Below are 13,348 nucleotides of genomic sequence, written 5' to 3'. Positions count from 1 at the left end.
TGACAGCACTTCCTCTCTTTTTATCTCAACACTGAATAGTGGTCCTAGGAAAAGATACTACCCAGAAACAACGGAACCTGAATCTTTATCCACAGTGGGCTACTGCTCATACCGCTTTACTTGTTTGTAAAAGTAGACTACTTTTTATTTGTAGTATTGCATTATGACAAAGGAACAAATGGAAACTCTGCCCCTCCCCCCCTTTCTTCTGAGTGAAAATAAATGACTTTGGGTCAACTTGAATTTATTATGAATTAATAATGTATCATTACAGCCATATTCTACAACCAGTAGCATTATTCTCTCTCTCTTTTTTTTTCCCCTTCAATAAACTCATTTTAATTAACTACGATGAGACTCAGGGGTCTTTTAAAGAGGAACATGCTGATAAGATAAATTTATGTATGAGACAAGTAAGTTAAACATGGAATGTCACATAGTAAAAGCATCAAGTCTATTGTAATTTCCTAAATAAATCATATTTTAACAGCAGCTAAGAACCTCAGTACAGAGAGATAGTTTAATGAATACCAAGGGACAAATGAAGATTTCTGTGACACGGAATTAGTACTAGCTGATTCGAGTAAAGAATCCTTGGTTTCTTACCAGCATAATTCAGAAAAGATTTGTCCCTCAAAACTTTTCTTCTTAATATCCAGTGCCCTGGAGACAGCAATTAAGTGGGGGCCTGTTCCATTTCCACTGTAGTCAGTAGAAAGGACTCCAACTGGGATCTGGATCGAGTCCTTACTGACACTGTAGGGTGGGGTTAAAAATGTAAAAAGCTATCGTTTCCAGATCTGACTATCTAAGACCAGATGTGCAAGGCAGGAAACCATATGATTATATTCAAACAATAAATAAAGAAGGAGTTGCCCTTGTTTAGAAGCATTTTCCACAAGTGGAGATTTTCTAGCCATGAGAACATAGTGCAGAATTCAGTATTAAGTCACTGAATGACTGAACCTCTATCCAGTGAAGCCTACTGAATCTTTGGGGACTCCAGATAAGCAGAAGGAACAAATGTAAGAGGTCACTTCGTGTACAGCTAAAGCCAACAAAGGTTTTAATCTGAACTTTCTTCTGGTTTTCATTTTCTGTATTTTGAGTTACTTATCTTTTCTGAATCTGCTTTTGCAGGATCCTTGTGACTTTTGTAGCATATCACCAGTTATTAAAAGTAGGCATTTTTTGAAACAATACATGTTCCTTGAAACCAGATTTCCCTTTCCTTCCATTCCCTTCCCTTCCCTTTTCTTCTTCCCCTTCTTCTCCTTCTCTTCTTCTAACTCTTCTGTGTAAATATAATTTTTAAATCAAACTGGAAAAAGAGGAAAGAGGAAGAATATTACAATGGCAACAAAACCAAACCCCACCCCCCAAAAAAACAACTGCAAAAAAAGAAACAATAGCAAATCAACAAACTTACAAAACAAAACTAGCCCAAGTGCTCTGCATATGAGTCTTACAGATGACAGCAACTACCAAATCATTGTGCTTACAAAAATGATCACTCTGTGACCCATTTTCTCTTTTACACCTTGTTCATTAAGAGCAGATTGTCTGAAATGGATTAAAACTACTTTAATTCTGATCTGTTGCCTTTTTATTTTGCAACAACTTTTGCCATTTTTTTCCACTGAGAGAAGTGTCAAAGGAACTTCAAGGCATATCTTTTCTTTTTAGCTTCATTTACACTTGACATTCATGAAGGGAAATTCTGACTCTGACTCTTGAGGTCATTTACCATTGCAAAACGTCCACTTGCACATGCAACATGAAGAGAGAGGGAGTTACACAGTTACTCATAGCTGGATCAGCCCCCAGAACCTAATAAAATATTTGAGCAGCATTTTCAGGATAAAGGGCCCTGCGCTAATAGGTCTTTAAGACTGACAGTTTTCACAACTGTGAGTAATTGGATTAGTGTCTAGGAACAGCCACCATGAAGAGGGTGCCTGAGTACAAGCTGATGTTAAAGTCTGAGACATGCTTGAAATCTCTAAATTTACCATTTGATACTTTTCCCTTTTATTATTGCTGTACAAGAATGTAAAGATTTATACATTAGCACAAAGGTAGACATTGTCTCGTTTTCATTTCCATACATTTCTCTGTCAAGGAGGAAATAACATGCACCTGGAATCCAAACCTCCCCTGTTATACAAAGAGCAGTTAGAACAAAACCCAACTGTTATAAATCCCAAGGCAGGTGCTATGAAAGCTTCTTTCTCCCTTGCTTCTAGTATCATGTTTATTAGTATAATTAAAAGATCTATATAATGTGTCAATACTTAGTGAAGTATAAGGTTAGGTGCTATTTTTTTTTTTTTTTTTGTCTCCACAGAGGAACATATTATAGAAATATGACTTTCCCAATGAGGAAATTGGCCAATTATATTGTGCCTTTTTTTTTTCTTAAAAGAAAGAACAGAAGCAATATTCTTAAATAATGTAATATGGTACAAGATGCAGAGGATGGGTTTCTAAGGCTATAGTTCAGAACTACTGCTGAATCTGTATGCAGTGGAGGAATCAACTCTTCAACTTGATGGAGATCACCCCTGTTCCAGCTGAGGTCAGTCTGATTAGTTTGGGCAGCTACTAAGCCAGCTGGCAGCTGGTAAAAAGATGCTTTCTTATAAATTGATGATTTAGAGTAAATTAGGCCAAATACTTTGATAATAGTTAACATGAAAAATATGATAACTACAGCCTTGTGTTTTCTTCATTTTATTGTTAGAAATTTTTAGGTTGCAGAAGTATTTTATTATGTTTAAGTAAGTAGACAACATGCAAAAGTCATGAAAATGTGCAAAAGGTTTGTCTGAGATAAACCACCACCACGATTGCTACTGTAGTCATGTTTGTGGGTCTTTTTGACAGTCTGGTGAGAAAAATGAATTCTTGAGTTATGTTGTAGTAATTCCCTAAAGCACCAAGCAGGTTCTGGGGGATGACCCTTTCCTACCAGATGCTGCATGTGCCTAACTATTAAATGGGCACGCTTCTGCTGGATGCAAGGAAATCACATCTGCTGTAGCAGATTGTTTTGCCGTTCTGTAAAGACAAGGATGGTCTCCCATCTCTCAGAACCAGTCTCAACATTTAGTTCTGAAGAAGCTTAACTCCATGTACTCCACTTCAGGAAGATGGTGAAGCTGTGCATGTCTGGACTTTCTCTAGAGATGAGTGGGCAACAATTCTTATTCTTTTTCATTCTCTTTGTCCTTCTCTCCGAACTTAATTAGGTTATATCAGAAAACTTACTGTCCCTGATAGTTGCCAGTCGTTTGCTTTTAAGTAAGCACAGCCATGGATAAAGTGAGCCAGATTATCCTGCCACTTCCTGTCTTCCAACTTACTCCACTCACCTAGAGGCATACCACTGATTTACACCAGTGCAAATAAGATCCATCTGTTGACTTCACAGACACACTGGTTGTTTCTCTTGTTAAATGATACCTTTGTGAATCATCATTCCTGTATGAATCTGGTCCCAAAGTAATAAAAGCAGGAGGTGTGGAGACAGGGAAGAAGAAGAAGGTCGGTGCATGTGCCCTGGATCTGCAGAGCAAAAACACCTGTTACTGGAAGTGTCAGATCTGACCAAGTCCACAGCCAGCAGAAAAGCTGCAGTTACTCAGTTTTATGATCATTACAAAATACCAAAGTTGAATATTACTGTTTGCTTTCTTCTTTAATTTGCAACCACTGGTGTCCTGTGAAACAGCAAACTGCAGAGCACACCAGCATGTTGCTGATCTTGGATGCACTTTGTAACTTATAGATGCTGCTAACACAGCCAAAGTGCTTCACAATTTTCTTACAAAATTTGGCATATGTATGTCACTTACAGCTTAAAAATGTCAGTATATAATGTACACAGGTGCATGTATTTGGGCTAAGGCACAATGTAAATGCTGAAATGAATGTGAAAGGCTACCTCATTTTATCACTTTTGGAACCACAATAGAGAATAAGATTTGAATGCTTGGTCACCTGTCAACAGATATTTTTATGTCATTGATAACATAAGGAAATATCATAGTTTCGCATAGAAATGTGACCTCAAGTTGAGCCAGAGAGGTTCTGATTGGACGTTAGGAAAAGCTTCACTGAAGGAATGGTCAGGTGCTGGAACGGGCTGCCCAGGAAGGTGGTGGAGGCACCAACCCCGGCAGTGTTCAAGAAATGTTTAGATATTGTACTGAGGAATATGGTTTAGTGGGAAATGTTGGTGATAGGTGGATGGTTGGACTGGATGATCTTGGAGGTCTTTTCCAACCTTGGTGATTCTGTGATTCCATAAATGTGATGCACATTGCATCTAAGCTAACAGGACCTAGACATTGCTTCACAACACTACTGACTTGGTTATAAGATGGAAAAAAAGCTACAATTATCTTTGCAAAAATAGATGTCTGTGGTAATAAATATTTTTTTCTTAAAACTTTGACAAATTTTTACAATATGGAGGAGAAACAGTTAACAGAAATGTTATAAAGGATGGGGAAATTCTTTGCAACTGAAAAATGACTGGAAATTGAAAGCACTCTCTTAGGCTTTAGTCAGCAGATGTCCTGCCATTTGGGTTCAGCACTGTTCATGCTCTCAAATCAAAATCACATGAGGGCCTTTGGGAAGCAGAGTTTTCAGACTGCTTCCCCTTGCGATCTGTCAGAAGTTTTCCATTAAGAAATACCACCCTGGACTGGATCTTGTTAAGATCACGATTCTGATCTCAGTCTTCCCTTTCTCTCTAATAAATGACCTTTCAAAAGGACTCTTTCACTACTGCTTGTCTATTCTTTTCTTTCTCCAGATAATTTTTTATCCTCAGTGAACATTTTTTTTCCATCTGTTCCTGAAAACAGATTTTAAACGTGTAAATTCCCTGGCGAATGTACCTCTTTCCAGAAACAGAATGAGATTTAGCTTGAAGAAAACTTTTTCCCCTCCACTTTCCAGTCCCAAAACTGGAGGTTTCTTGCTTATCAGGAACTCTGCTTCCAAAAATCTGCCATCAGCAACTGGGCACTCTTCCAGGCACTGCCACCATGGAGCTGCTCCTTCTCCTGCTAGGAGGCTGGAACAGTAGTGACAAAGCTGCCAATGACTTTTGGAAGCACGTGGCCCCACAACGTTTGACATCACTCCTAAAGCTATGCTAACCTGTTCAGCTGGTTGTGTAGTCACCAGGACTGACACTGTCAAGAGATTCTGCCTCATGAGTTTTGTTCATTTGGGAGCAAGTCACGTATAATGTGTTTTTCACAGGTATCTTCTTTCCCAGAAAAAAAAAACATAAATTGAACAACACTTTTAGTTTGTCTCTTCGTATGATGAATACAGCTGGGAGCCATACACACAGAGGAACTTGATATTAAGTACAGACTTTACTAGGGGAAGCTACAAATCCTTTTTACTTCCTGATCTCATATATTTTATCTATTTGACTTGCAGAGTGATAGACCAAGAGCCTGTATTTCAGTTGGGTTTGTCAGTGAAAGAAAAGTGATTAACCTTGCCATGAAAGTGTATCATACTGCAAGGAAGCACGAGCAAAGGCTTAAATGGTCAGTGTGAAACTTTACAGCCTCCAGTTGTATCTGAGCTCCAGTGCTGCAAACGCAGCAGAGACTCTGTGTCCAGAGACCACCTCTCTGGGACCCTCAGCCCCATGGATAAAACCAGAAATGCCCATGATTTGACCTGCACAACTATGGTCCAGGTACTGGCTGAACTAGATGTAAGGATTCTTATTGCTTTTTTAAACCTCAGTCATCTTTCTTGTTTGTAGCTGTTTTCCTTTAGACTATGTTCTGTTAAGCCCAGAAATTGTTCCTGAACACATGCTGAGCCATGGGTAAAGACGCTTTTCTTTCATTCTTTCCACATTGCCAGCCTTCCTCACATAGACCTACCACAACGTGTCCTGAAATGTGTAATCAAGCATTGAGAAGAAGACAAGAATAACAAGGGTAAATGTTGTGGTTCACCACGTACGTGGCAGCACTGACTTCTGCTCCTCATGCCAAAGTAAACCGTGGTCACAACCCCCTCTTTTGTACTATGTGTGAGTTTTATTCAAGTGGATCTGACAAGTGATATGCTGAGATCTGCAGTGCCTAGATGAAAGTATTTATATAAAGAAATCAATAAGCCTCCACTAATTACTTCAAGTGAAGCTCAGGATGAGGGATAATTTCAGGACAGTTGAATAAAAGAGTCTGATTTGATCAAAGCAACCATCTAAACCAGTGGTTCTTAATTTGCTTCTGTTGGTGGTTCAGTTTGGAGTGCTTGATTATCTGAAAACTTCAGAGATATGCCTAAATTCTTACCCTGAATGGGAGTAATCACATATCTCCACAGCTGAGTTCTGATCTTTGTCTGCTTTAGATTATGTTTATTAAAGGCATTAAAAATGCCTTATGCTTTCTATTATTTATGTATGTATTTTATGATGGGTTAATAGCTGATTATTGTCTGTGATGCAGTGCAAGCAATATATTGTAAGTGATTATGAGCACATCTGTGGACAATACAGAAAGTTACAATGCACATATTTATCTACCTGGTGTGGCTATTGGCTGGTGTTAATAACGCAGCTAACGTTATTTACCGAGATAAATCAATAGACAATGAGGATTGCCAAAGGTCAGAGGAGGACTCCTGTAGTTTCAAGGCCCACGCGAGTTTCAAGGCCCACCATCTTCAGTGTGGCCTACTTTAACTTTTCCAGTAGCTCTGCCTAGAGTCATTCCCATCACGCAATTTTCTGCCTGTTTTGCAGATGTTTGCCAGGGTTGTCTCCATGCTGTGGTGTGCAATGGCTGTAAAGTTGAGATCTAAGTCCAAATATCTCTTGGGTCATATTCACATACAATGTGCCCAAATCTGAACATGTTTCACGTTAATATCAGCTGCTGCAAAAGGTTTCCAGGGCCTGACACCTGAGATAGAGAGGATTTGGCTGCACAGAGCGCACAGTCCAAACACAGCTCCCTGTTCAGCTTCCTCTTGTGTAATAAGGACCTTGGATGTGACAGCCTTGGAGAGTGGCTCAGGCATTTCATAAAAATAGTTTAGTAGGCAGTAAGAGTACAGCCCTCTCAGCCTCCATGGTGAGAAGGACAGGAAGTAAATTTTCCTTCCTCAACTATGAGCCCACTGATTGTTTAAGGCAAATATATCTATTCATGGTAGAGACTGAGTCAGTAATTCCAAAGGAGGTGATATGTTGTTGTTGTTAGAATTGATCAGAAATGTAAGTAATTAAAATAAGATCTATGTATTCATATCAGGAAAAAAAAAAAAGGATTTTAACAATAATTTCTCATTACAGATCAATTTTTAACTTCTGGTCTATGTCAGCCAACAAGAAACATTGTAATTTTTTTTAATCATCATAGCTGATATATATTGTCCTCCATTGCCTACAAAAAAAAAAGAATAGAAATTGTTAGGATAAAAAAGGCAGTATATACTGTTTTTGTTTTGTCACTGAATATTTAGAATTTATGGATATAGTAGGGCTCTGCATTCAAATATAAATAGGGCTAAACATCCCAAGAGTCTTGTTATCCTAAGATAAACTTTGCCTATCAATATATACATTATTGATGCAGTAAAAGAAAGGTATTGATCCATTTAAAGAAAGGTATAGTTTTAAAAAGGCTATTTTCTGGGACATTTTTACATACAGAAAAATGTTAAAACCCTCTTTATCCAACCCCACTGCCCCCAAAGAAACAAAAACAAGTTTTTTTCCCATATTCTTATTTTGCATTTGCGGATTTTTTCTCTCTTGGTTTTTAAAGACATCCCAATTTCCACCTGTTGATAAAAAGTAAAACATCAAAAGACACAAGCTTGTTGCTCAGTTTTATAAAGTCTGCAGTTTTAACTCTGATATGGTGTTAGGCTGTAAGCCTTTAGGCAAGCCCTGAATGAGTTACACAGCATTTTAGGACCAGCATTCCTTACCTATCTTTCCTTCCAACTTACCTTCTTGGTTACTATAAGACTTCTAAGTAGTTGGCCCAGAACCGCATTTGATGATCAGAGACAACTATAAAAAGATGAGTGATCTGGCTGTGTGGCCTAGAACAAAGGTATATCTTGTGGAATATTAGGGAATATTCTGTTCATTTTATTCATGTGTGGTCTTGCATATTTCTTGCCTGTTGTTTATATTATACTGAACATTTCTTCTGGTTACTCAGAATCTGACATAGATATAGTACCACTTTCCTATTTAACTTAGTAAATTCTTTACTTTCAGCCATAAAGCCTTCACTGCTGAAGTTTAGGATCAAACTTGGAATAGGTGAATGGATGTTTCTAGTGGAAAACCATTTTTTTTTTTTTTAGAGTATGTGAGGGTAATGATTTGTGATAAACATGCCTTTGTATGAGGACTTGTGGATGAAGCTGATTACCCCAAGGAAGGTTTTTCAAGAAATTTTATTCAGGAAAGTTCATATGTTTCAGTACTAGCAGGAAGAATAAAACCACGCATTTCATCTATTTTACTTAAATAAACATTCTTACATCTCTTTCTTTTTTTTTCCTAAATGATTCTGTTCCTCTTTACAGACTTATATTTTCCCATAAAGAAAAGTGACTCCAAGAGTTCTTCATTGAAGCAATATTCCTAGTGATTAAAAATAAAAGAACAGAGGCAATCCATCTGTCTGTCTGTTATATCTATCTTTATATTTTTTTGCCAGTTTATTTTCACACTTTCAAACCTTTTATCCTATCCAAAAAGGTTTCCTCTTCTTTTTTTTTTCCTTCTTTCTTGTATTATTTTGCAGTGCACTGACTGAAAACATTTTTTTTTTTTTAATGTGGTCTTGCAACATGTGAACCTAAAACCAAATCTAAGAAGGTGAAGTAGAGCTGCAGGGTCCCCTCACTGCAGACCAGTGGTCACAGTATGTACTTATTTTGGCAATATCCTTACACATACCCTGTGTTTACATGTCCCTTGCCTTTTATTTTAATGACTCCCTGCACCTCTATAAGTCTTTTCCCAAGAAGTTCATAACAAGATCATGTCTCATCTCAGAGCCTCATAGAGAACAACTCAGTTTATAGAATTGAACTATAAGATTCCACCCTCTTTAGCATTGAAAAAAACACTTAAAATAGACCAGATGCCTTCCCAAATATAAATATGAGCGAGGAATAAAAGCTTCTTTGATTCTTGATACAGACATTCATTTTTAATTGAGACTAGGGATTTGTTCTAATTAAGAATCTGTAATACTGTCGTGATTTATTTGGGCCACGGTGATTTTCTCTATTTGACAGGATCATTTATAATAATTAAACTAAACAATTTCCATATTAAGCCGCCAGAGGAAGAGAGCAAGAGTGTTAAATTTATCTGAAATAAAAACTGAAATGAACCATGGCATTGTACTGATTCTGGTACAGCTGTTTCAATTTTCAAACTTCTATTATTTTCCTCCCTCATGGTTTAAAATGTAGTGTGAATGAAATAGAAATGAAAAGAAAGTGGGAAAGAATATATTGCTTTGAGTATTCTGTGCAAACAAAAGAGTAACAGTAAAATACAAGGCCATCTATTTTATCTGTTTATTTATTTCAAGCTACTTAGAAATATGTTGTTCTGGGAAAACCCCAAGTGTGCATACAAAAGCTTTTGTAATAAATATTGAGAATTGAAGCCAACCTCCATATACCATAGAGAAAATTAACCTGTAGGGAAAGAATTTACAATAACAGTTATCTGTCCTCAGGTGTGTGTAAAGCTTCAACGGAAGAGCAGAAGGAATATGTGCATCCCTTTTTTATGTGTCTGGGTCTACACAGAGATTTACAAATCATCAGATAAAAGAGTAAAGTCTAAAATTTTTCAAGTCCTCATATTTCTCTCTGGTGCAAATGAGAATCTTATCTAGTGCCATTTCTGATCCTGTATCTAATATTATGCTAAATTACATAGGACTGTGAACTATGTGCCTATATATGGGTGAAATGTGGAAGAATATCTTGCACATATGCATTCCAAGGTAGTCTTTTTCAAGTTTCTCTGACCTTACAGTTTCTCCTCAAGCAAATGGACAAAGAAGATGGTAGATGAGAAGAGCCTCAACTCCATCCTAAAACACACTGGCTAGCAAAGCTGAGTTAATGACTAGGAGTGCTGTAGTATCCCGTTGATGCTATTCAGAACAGGAATGAAACCTCAAGCTTAAGGCAAAAGAAGCATATGGGCCATCACTAGTGCAACATGTGCAATACCCAGAGTCAAAGACTACATCTCAAGCCACGAGGGTAACTACTGAGCACTGATTTTACTTCATAGAGCTTTTATCCTAAAAGATAGTAGATCTGTTTATGGTGACAAAAGTTTTGGCAATTAGTTTTAACTTACCTCTTTGTTCCATTTAATTTATTTTCTATTTTAAGACTGAATTCTATTTTTACACGAAAGTGAATATGGAGCTTTTGTAAAAGCAGGTGGTTTCTTGAATAGGCCTTCTCATTTTTAAGTATTGGGAAAGTAATAAGACTTCCGTGGTCTCTAGACAAATGAGACTTAGAGGTTGTAAGTCTTTGACTTCCAAGCTGACCTTTCGTTACTGCTGAGTTGCTGTCAGCCATGCAAGGCTTGTCAGAGCAAAAATAGGATTAGATTTCAGAGACTTTAACCACCATACTCAGTGGACCAAATGCTTTAGTGCATGACCTGAAGAGTAATTCTAGCTTGCTGCTACATATGGCTATATGTAGGTCCTAAAATCAAGTTCATTAAAACATTTAAATAAACACGACAGAGAAGAGGAAAAAGTGGAAACAAATGAACAGCTGCTAACAGAAGCTGGGCTTGGCAACTATGTCCACTTCAAAAAGTGATTACATGGATGTTTCCTTCTTTTAAAAGGGTCTTTAGTATAAAGCAATCAAACACCAAAAGAACAAACTGAAGAGAAGGAAATTAATGTGTATGCTTAAAAACTGGAAAACTTTAATGACTTTGGATGTGATTAAAGCAGACATATTTTGTAGATATGTCAACTGTTCTTTCATTTCCTATTCTATCTGTCTGCAATCTGTCCCTACATTGTTCTGCAGTGCAAGATCTCAAATCCGAGCATGCTGTGTAACTCACCTTTAAGAATGACTGAAATTATGAGTAATTAATGCAACTGATGTTGAACATGTTTGAGGGGTCATTTGGAAGAAATCTTTGGTCTGTAAAGTCCAGGAAATGAGATTGCATCCACTAGCTGCAGGTGTGATTTCAGTCCTTCATGTTCTCATTCTCCAGTCCTTACTGAAGCAAGTTCTCTCTTCCAAAGCAGTGTAAGAAAATAGCCAAATAAAGCATAACCTTCCCAGGAAATTTCAGGACGTTATTATCTGCTCATAGACAAAAGCCAGAAATACAAAGACAGATAAAAATTTTGAAAATAATAATATAAAAGAAACAGGAGGCAAAGAATAAAACACTAATCTCTTTCTTATTAAAACCTCTAAAAGAAGGAGATAGACCTTAGTGAAAATCTAAATTTTCCCCTAATCTCCTATCTCTAGGAAATCTAGATATAGTTCAGGAAGATTTCATGTTTAAGAAATGAAGCCTAGCTTTCAAATCTAAATTTCTTATTTTGGACATTCTTCTAGTTGGAAGTTTACACTTGATTGTTCCTTTGGATTAAAATGTAGTTCAGTTATGCTCTCCCCTTGTGCACTTCCATCTCCTCACAGGAAGGGCAATATGGGAAGCTGAAAAGTCCTTTACTTAGCATAAACACTGCTCAACAACAGCTATAACATTGCTGTGTTATCAGCATTATTCTCATCCTAAATCCAAAATACAGAATCATACCAGGCACTGGGAAGCTCAGCATTAGAAAATGTCTTCTTTCCCCCCCGCAAAAAATTAAACAAGCTCTCAAAGAACAGTAAAACAATTTTCAAGATTCTGGTAGTGGATCAAAAGAGCTGAAGGTACATGTTACTAAGTACAGAACTGGTACATGTTCATACTACTGCTTCAAATTTTTCCTAAATATTTTGATAGGGCAGTTTTGTTCTGGCAGATTCACGATTGGATCAAGTATCATCTGTTCTGCAGCTACACAAAGGCAGCCCAAGCACCATATGTGTGCTCTGGCACAGCACACATGCCACAGCAGAAATATAATCAAGCAGTCACACCAGACCTAGATGAGATTCCTATTGCTTTTGAGTGTATAAATCAACCATCAATTAATATGGAGCCACTATGTGCCATTCTTTTGAAAGAAATACCCCTCCAATACCAAGTATTAGCCTTAATGTTTACAAGGATATTATTTGCACAGATGTCCATGTGTACACATTGGACACTGGAGTTTTCTTAGAACTTTCTGGCCAATGTCTAATTAATCTTTGCTGCGAAATGAATATTTGATAACTACTTTTACTGTGATCTTTCCTCAGAAAATTTATTTTGGTCCTGTGGAAGTAGGATTCATTAAATGCTAAATAAGTATTGCATAATGCTGTTCACGGGGTTCATGCTGGTACTTGCTATATCTCCTTTTCCACTTCCATATATACAAAAAGTATTTATATGTTTCTAACTGCAGTTCATAAAAGGAGGATAATGAAATAAGGATGAACAAATTTCAGATCTCTTTAATCAGACGTATCTTTCAGGTAATTTATATAAAGTCAATTTCAAACTTAAAAAGTTCTCCGGAAAAGAGAGAAGATTTTTGAGGTTTCTAAGAAAGCAAAATTGTAAAAGATTCATTTTAATTTTTTTAAAACACCGTCTTATGGAAAACAAATATTTGTTTCAAGCTTTTAAAAAAATTGAACTCCTAAGAAACTGAAGAGAAATTCTTAGATAGGACGATATTTCAAAGAGATCCTTGAAAATATCAAAACATCAATTATTTTGTTAATAAGTTAAATGCACACTTATAAAGCAATTCCATAATGCTAAGCATGATTTTTTTTTCCTATAGGGGATTTATTTATTCTACTCTAATCAGTTCACACCTGGGCAAAATGAGTGTATGCAGATGTATAAAGCTTCTGTTATAATGAGGTATGGCTTCCGCTCACAGGGGAAATTTCAGCTCCAAGAATGTCAAAGAGATTTTCTCAGACTCATTTCTTCACACCTAATTCATGTTTCATCTTTAAGAATCAGTGATTTCACACTTCTCTAAATGTTGCTACTCTTATTGGTACAACTGCCAGATCACTCACATTAACTATTATTACTATCGCAACAATTCAGAATTTTTTACTTTATCAAGGGCCAAAATATGGTTCATGCCCTAGGTATTTCCTGTCTAGACTACTATAT

The 13,348-nt window shown here is 36.8% G+C and overlaps 1 long non-coding RNA gene across 1 annotated transcript in view; it reads left to right on the top strand.

The window, feature by feature from the left end:
- The window catches only part of LOC110392700, a 44,192-nt gene that overhangs the window by 27,995 nt on the left and 2,849 nt on the right, over nt 1-13,348 (top strand). The gene's annotated exons all lie outside the window — the stretch shown is intronic.

Source organism: Numida meleagris, chromosome 1 (genome assembly GCF_002078875.1).
Source record: "Numida meleagris isolate 19003 breed g44 Domestic line chromosome 1, NumMel1.0, whole genome shotgun sequence".
NCBI lineage: Eukaryota > Metazoa > Chordata > Aves > Galliformes > Numididae > Numida > Numida meleagris.
Note: the sequence above shows the minus strand (reverse complement) of the source record. Positions and strands in the feature narration are given on the sequence as shown.